The following is a 7702-nucleotide window of genomic DNA, read 5'->3' as shown; positions in this document are numbered from 1 at the left end:
AACAAAAAATGTAAAATAAAAAATAAAAAATAAAATAAATTAAAAGAAAAATTAAATAGAAAAATAAAGACAGAACGAAAAAGTAAATAAAAAATAAAAACAAAAAAAAATTAAATAATAAAAAAGAATTTAACAAATATTTAATAATAAAAAATGTAAGATTAAAAAAGTTTGAAATAACATTTATATCTATTTGTAAGTACTAATAATTAATAATTAACTTCAAATTAATATTAAATATTACATTTAAAAAATTATACATGAGGGAAGTAATAATTATTATTATTTCAATTTATTCATATTTGAATTTACTCTTTCCACATATAATTTATTATTATTAATTTCACATTTTACAAGATCAGTCGGGAGACGCCGCGCTAGATTTAAAACATACGCACATACATGCATACACTCATGTACACATACGGAACATACTTACAAGAGGAGTATCAGGTAGTGCGAACACCAATTTTGACGAACTTTAAATATGTTTTAGAGCTTTAACGCGGCGTCTCCCGACTGCTCTTGTAAAATGTGGAATTAATAATAATAAATTATATGTGGAAAGAGTAAATTCAAATATGAATAAATTGAAATAATAATAATTATTACTTCCCTCATGTATAATTTTTTAAATGTAATATTTAATATTAATTTGAAGTTAATTATTAATTATTAGTACTTACAAATAGATATAAATGTTATTTCAAACTTTTTTAATCTTACATTTTTTATTATTAAATATTTGTTAAATTCTTGTTTTTTATTATTTACTTTTTTGTTTTTGTTTTTATTTTTTATTTACTTTTTCGTTCTGTCTTTATTTTTCTATTTAATTTTTCTATTAATTTATTTAATTTTTAATTTTTTATTTTAGATTTTTTGTTTATTTTTGTTTCTTTTATCTTATACTTTTTGTTGGCAGCAGTCGGGAGTACTTTTTTTGCTAAAAAAACTTTTTTATTTCATTCTTTTAAAAGCTGTAGAGCCAAAAATACAACGCGTTAATGCATTGTACGTATAAGAGTTTTAAATATGTATAATATACAAGAGCTAATAATACTCGCTTTCAGCAGAACAATTACTTAATTTATCTTTTTTTATTTACTTTTTTGTTTTGTTATTATTTTTATTTTTATTTTTTTTTTTGAGACAGGAAATGCTTTGCGCACTTAGCGGTGAGACCCGAGGGAGGTACTGACCGCCGTCGTGGGGGACTCCCGGTTCGTCCCAACCCACGTGGGTTGGGCCGGTTTACCACCCAGTACTGACCCGAAATGTCAGCACCGGACCCTAAAACCTGTCTATAGCCCCTGGCCTTTAATAAGGGATTTACGTCCACCGGGAACCGCTTTCGCATAACATCCAGTGGACACCCCTATAGCCTGGTCCGAGAGGACCCTTCCCGAAGGGAGTTACCCCCCTTTCTGACTCATCCCTGACTCTTAAGAGTCTGGAGAGAGAACGGCCGGGCTATTAGCCATTCTCCCCTCGTCCCGGGGGTACGTGCAATGCGAGCAGGAGCCCTCACTCCTGCTCGCTTCTCCCCGAAAACGGAAGGCGGACAAAACACACCTTCCCCACATACAAAAACGGAAGGCGGACAAAAACACCTTCCCCACATACAAAACGCAGAACGCGAAACCACAAGAAAAAGACAAATAATAAGGGAAACAACAACAAACCCACCCAAAACGGGGGGGGGGGAGCACATTTACACGCAATAAACGTATCCACGGCCATGGGGCACAAATATATGTGCCACCATTACAACTAAACAGGATTGCACCAATATACAAAAGGATACCACATTAAACTAAAAACCCAAGACTATAGACAGAGGGCGTAACCGAACCAACCACTTCCGGATTTCTCCGGAAGAAACATGGCCGCAGCCCCCATAACTACACTAACGTCACAGACAAAACCAATCAAGGGGACGACGACATGGGCTCCGTAGAGCCTTGCGAGTCAGGAGGGGGTCCATCAGCGTCCACAGACGCGCCTCGAACCTCCTCTCGACTACTTACACCCGTTAACACCGGACTTCCGGGAGTCGGCCCTCCATCCGGTCTGCCTGGCACCTGACGCCTCTGCGTAGGGTTATCTTCCCGGTCTCCCGTATTCTTCCTCGGAGGAACGAACGGGCGAGCACAAACCCGAGAGCCTGCTCTGTGATTCGCAGGCTTGCCCTTCTCAGCGCACGGCGTGCAATGAGGAGACGCCGTACAACCAGCAGCCTTGTGACCCTCCTTGCCACAACGATAGCAGCAACTGCTGCGGTCCGTCCCTGAGTCACACCTCGCTGACGCATGGCCAAAGGCCTGACATCGGTAGCACTGAAGGGGGTGGCGACCCAACGGCGTCACCAAAAGGGTAATCCAACCCACCCTCAGTCCACCAGCCCGAACGAGGCTCCGCGCCACCCGCTCGGGGCAACGAAGCCACATAGTCCCCACACTCGATCCCGACGAGAAAAACCTAATGGGACCTGCGCGAAGATCTTCTAGCCTGCATTCTCCAGCGGACGCCACCTCCATGAGAATTTCTTCCCGCGAGGAAAGACTCATAAGTCCTCGTATACGCACCTCGCCTTTTCGCATGGGACACTGTACCCTCACATCCTTAGCTGCTGAGAAGGCCTGCGAGAGGGAATCGGCCAATGCATTGGCCTTCTCGACCGACTGTTTACCAGTTACCGACATCAAAAGGCTGCCAGTAACACCCCGGCGCATACGCAACTGTTGGATGCCTAATGCAGGCAAATTAACCTTAGACTTAGCCTCGGCCAAAACCGAGGCATAAGTCCTATCCTCTGCTCCCTTCCTCTTACCGATGGTAAGCGATACCACCGACGTCGAGGGGGCGGGAGCCACCGAGTTACCCCTATCTTTGGTGGAAATGACCCTATTCCTAGGTGCCTTTTAGGCCTGCGCCTTTTCCGAGACCCGCCAGTGGCAACCCTCACAGAAACCGCCCCCGATCCCGGGGCATCCGCCGAAACCCCCGCAGAAGCGGGGGCGGCGGAGCCCCCGGAAGCAGTGGCAGCCACGCGCCCAACAACAGCGCGAACTTCCGCACCCGACGGAAGGGACCCTGTCTGAGAGGCCCCTCTCGAAAGAGAAGCCCCAGCACCCTCCTCAGGAGGCGACCGCAAGGTAGCCAAAACTATGGAGGCGATATCTCCCCTCAAATCTACAAGTCGCCGATCCAATAGGGACGACACCTCGGCCAAAGAAACGGGTCGATCCCCCGCCCCAACGACGGCAGGATCACCCGCGACAACATTCGGCGGAGACTCCCCGGGCGAAGCCGCACGAGGTCTCTTCTTCCCAGGCTTCTCAAACATCCGGGCCTCTATAGAAGGGAGCGCCGCGCGAAGGGCGGCTAAACTCCCAGAAACACGCTCCAACTCTTGCTCGAGGGAGGATATGCGACCCCTTAGCCCCTGGTTTTCACTCCGAAGAGCGTCCACCCGAGGATCCGCGGCCACACCCACCCTCGCAGCAAACTCATCAACGATGCCCTCAAGTTTCATCGAGGATACGAGAAGCTCCCTGGAAAGGACTTCATCCATCCCAGAGACTCCCGCGACTCTCTCAACTTGGGAGCTAAATGTCCCGGCCAGCTTCCTGAGTTCCAACGTAGTGATCCCCTGCAAACTGGCCGCAAAAACTCCTCGAGGAGGAAGGTTCTTCCTCCCGACCGCCGTAAGAATTGGACCTGATGTAGGGTCCAAGAGCCTCTCGATGTCTCCCAAAAGGAACTCCTCCCGCTTGGCCGCGTTGAGGCGTTCTTTCGCCTCAGCGAGACCGACGTAGTCGCCGGTCGTGGCCGGACGTCCGCGTGTCTCCTTCTTCTTCCCAGAGGAAGAAGGATTTAGGGACTTACCTCCTTTGGGATGCTGTTTCCTTCCTGTCAGCAGGCGCTTGTCCTTCGGGGTCCATTCCTCCGAAGCGCGCTCCAAAACCTCCGGAGAGCTCGGCGAGGAAATGGTCATAAAGGAAGGATCCCCTTCCTCTTCCCCATCTCCACTGTCTCCACGAACCACCTCGGGGGAGCGAGGACGCTCAATAGAGTCCTTCCTCGCCACACCAAAACCATTCACAAGTTTACTTAATTTCCGGTGTTCATTGTTCACCACAACACAATATCGCGGACACCTACGTTCACCGAGAGTCGCTCCATCCCTGATGCGAGACACAATCTCAAAGAGTTTTGTGATCCCGCACTCATCCACACACGGTGCACTCAATTGCGCGTAGACCCTGCAAACCCGGCAGTCCTTCACGCATTCCCAAGCGGTAGCCAGTTCCTCTGGATTCCCCGCCGGCAGAAATCCAGATGGCCCGTCGTACGATGACGACGAGAGGGTGGCCGGGACAGTACCACCCTCCCGCCGGCCCCTGGTATCCGAACCCAGGGAGTTCTTCTCCTTTGTGACGTCTTCCATGATCTGTAACAAAGAAACTGGTTTTCTGTCAGGGTTTTCCTTCCCTTAGGAGGAGACCTTACCTGGTTAACGAAGCCTCCACTCCAGGTGTTACATGGTGTTTTCCTTCACCAAGCTCGGGTACCTCGGGATCGCAAATGCCCGTACACCAAAGAGACAAGCTCTATGATGCCCCTGAGGGAATTATTTTTATTTAACTTATTTCATTAAATTTATTTTTTAATTCAGATTTTTGTTTATTTCTGTTTTTTATTTTATATTTATTTTATTTGTTTTCTATTATATTTATTATTACTTTTATTTATTATTACTTATTTATTATTACTTTATTACACATTTACTTTTATTGCTTTTACAATTTTTTCCTCATGAAGTCCTTTCAGATTTTATTCTAAGATTATGACTATTCTTGATATATTATTTATTAAATTCAATGATGGCCAGTTGATTGATTCAGTTAATTACTGTTTTCCTGTCTTCAGTTGATTCCTCTTCTCCTGTCTTATAATAAGCGCGATCATGTTGCCAGTATGCACATTGAGTGCAACGCAACCATGCTGCCAGTATGCACATTGAGTGCGGCGCAACCATGCAGCCAATATATAGGGTGTTCCTAAAAGGTCTCGTCAAACTTTAACCATAGATGCTACGTATCAAAACAAAGCAAAATGTCCATATAAACATGGGTCCGGAAATGCCCCTCTTCTGAGATAACACAGGGTGAAGTCACGTATCTTCATAGGCCTATTTGGTTCAATCACTGTAGTAATGATTTGTATCAGATAAGATGTTCAAAGTGGCCACCATGAGCAGCAATGCACACTCCACAGCGTCGCATCACAGATTGTCGAACATGTTCGAAAATTCCGGGAGTACCCCGAATTGTGTTACACCCATCAACAATACGATCGCGCAGAGCCTGTCGATCAAGAACTGGTGTAGCATAAACAAGACTCTTGAGGTATCCCCAAACGAAAAAGTCTAGAGGATTTAGTGATTGAGCCAAATAGGCCTATGAAGATACGTGACTTCGCCCTGTGTTATCTCAGAAGGGGGGCATTTCCGGACCCATGTTTATATGGACATTTTGCTTTGTTTTGATACGTAGCATCTATGGTTAAAGTTTGACGAGACCGTTTAGAAACACCCTGTATATAACATAACTATATTGCATTCTTCTTTCTCTTCTCATGTTCTTATCTTCTTCATCCTACAAAATATATACAAATTTTATTATAATAATTAAACATACTACACAAAATATTATACAGGGTGTCCGATTCGTGAGGGACCAAACGAAAAGTGATGATAGATTGGGTCAAACTAAGAAGAAAAGTCCTTTACCATTTTGCAAAATTCGCAATAATTATTAAGTAATAAGCAAAAATGTCACATGAAGGTTACCTTTAATTTTTTAAATGGAACTCCCTATTTTTTATTACGTATTCTTATAGCTTATCTCGAGAGCTTTCCAAAACACTATAATAAAGTATTTCTTCATTGAGTACTTTTCGAGTTATGAGGCTTGAAATAATTTCTTAATTTTACATAAACCATAAAATATCTAGTAAAATATTCAATTTTTGATTATCTTACCTTAATACTTTTATGTACAAAATTATGAGAGGAATCAATTGGTGTAAAGAAAAAACATAGTTGTTTTTATATATATATATATATATATATATATATATATATCAGATAGGTTGAAAAGCACTGGAGTTAAAATTGTTACTAACTATATTGGTCCGTATAGGATTGCCATTCTGAAACCATACTTATATCTCAGAAAACAACGTAAACCAAGTCTTCTACCTACGATGTGATATATAATACACAATAAACATCTTTGGCAATGTTTCAAAATCTATATCATATATATATATATATATATATATATATATATAGATATAGATATAGATATAGATATATATACATATATATATATACATATACAGGGTGTCAGGAAAATTTTGGCCCATACGAAGTAAGGAGGTAGATTGGCTCAAATTAAGAAGGAAGGACTTGTACTGTTTTGTGATATTCGCAATAATTAACGAAAAATTAAATAAAGAATATCCGCCAATCTGCGTGAGTAGAAGCGCGCGGCGACGAGAGTCGTCCCACTGTAATCTTATACTAGGCGCGCGGCGAAGCGATGGGCGGATCGCTCTCCGAGACATGATGGTGGCGTGCGATATATCGCCATCCCGCGCCGAAAAATAACCCGTCCTTTTAGTGGCGAGAAAATGATGCGCTATCATTTCCACACCACCTTGCGGTAGATAGCATGGTGCGCTTTTTTTATAGTGGTTTCCCCCATAGGCCTATTTTCCACTCTCAATTTAAATATTTGTGAAAATTGCATAAAATGCCGTTACTGTACGCTGAATGTATCGTAAATGTAAAAAATTGATTATGACAGTACCTTCAGAAAAATTGGTCCGTGGTTGAAAATCCCTCGATAAAATGTGTTGCACACGTTGGTAATGATACGAGCGTAATCCGTTACACGTAAAGCGTTACATGTACCACGTATCGCGAAAAACCAAATTCATGTGCCACACGACGCACGCTAGTTCCAGGATTTTCATAAAATGCTTCCAGAATCCTTTCTTCATCTCGTACACGAAGACGCACTGCTGGACCGGTTATCCCGATATTATGCACGATACCCAGTTTCACATAATTATTGCACAACACGTAAAACTGTACGTTCACTTGGCTTTCGTGCACGCCCGGAAAATCATTCCACGTAAATTACGGCCGCGCGATAAGTATTTTCTCCCGCTAGCCCGTATGCCACAATCATATCCGTATATTCCTGCAGAGTACACTTCATTTTCACTATTAATTTACTACGCGAACACAAGATTTTTACTAAAACCGTCTGAGCTCTCGCAGGCTGTTGCCAGAGTGCATACGCCAGCAGCACGCAACTACAGCTGAGCGGACATGTGAGTGTAATCATAATGCGCAGGCGCCGAGCTCACACGTACGTTTACACTCGCATGTCCGCTCAGCTGTAGTTGCGTGTTGCTGGCGTATGCACTCTGGCAACAGCCTGCGAGAGCTCAGACGGTTTTAATAAAAATCTTGTGTTCGCGTAGTAAATTAATAGTGAAAATGAAGTGTATTCTGCAGGAATATACGGGCTAGCGGGAGAAAATACTTATCGCGCGGCCGCAATTTATGTGGAATGATTTTCCGGGCGTGCACGAGAGCCAAGTGAACGTACAGTTTTACGAG

This window comes from Camponotus vicinus, unplaced genomic scaffold (genome assembly GCF_025532165.1).
Source record: "Camponotus vicinus isolate PSW18456_S1 unplaced genomic scaffold, iyCamVici1.0 SCAF_1, whole genome shotgun sequence".
Lineage (NCBI taxonomy): Eukaryota > Metazoa > Arthropoda > Insecta > Hymenoptera > Formicidae > Camponotus > Camponotus vicinus.
This window is presented reverse-complemented; position numbering follows the sequence as displayed.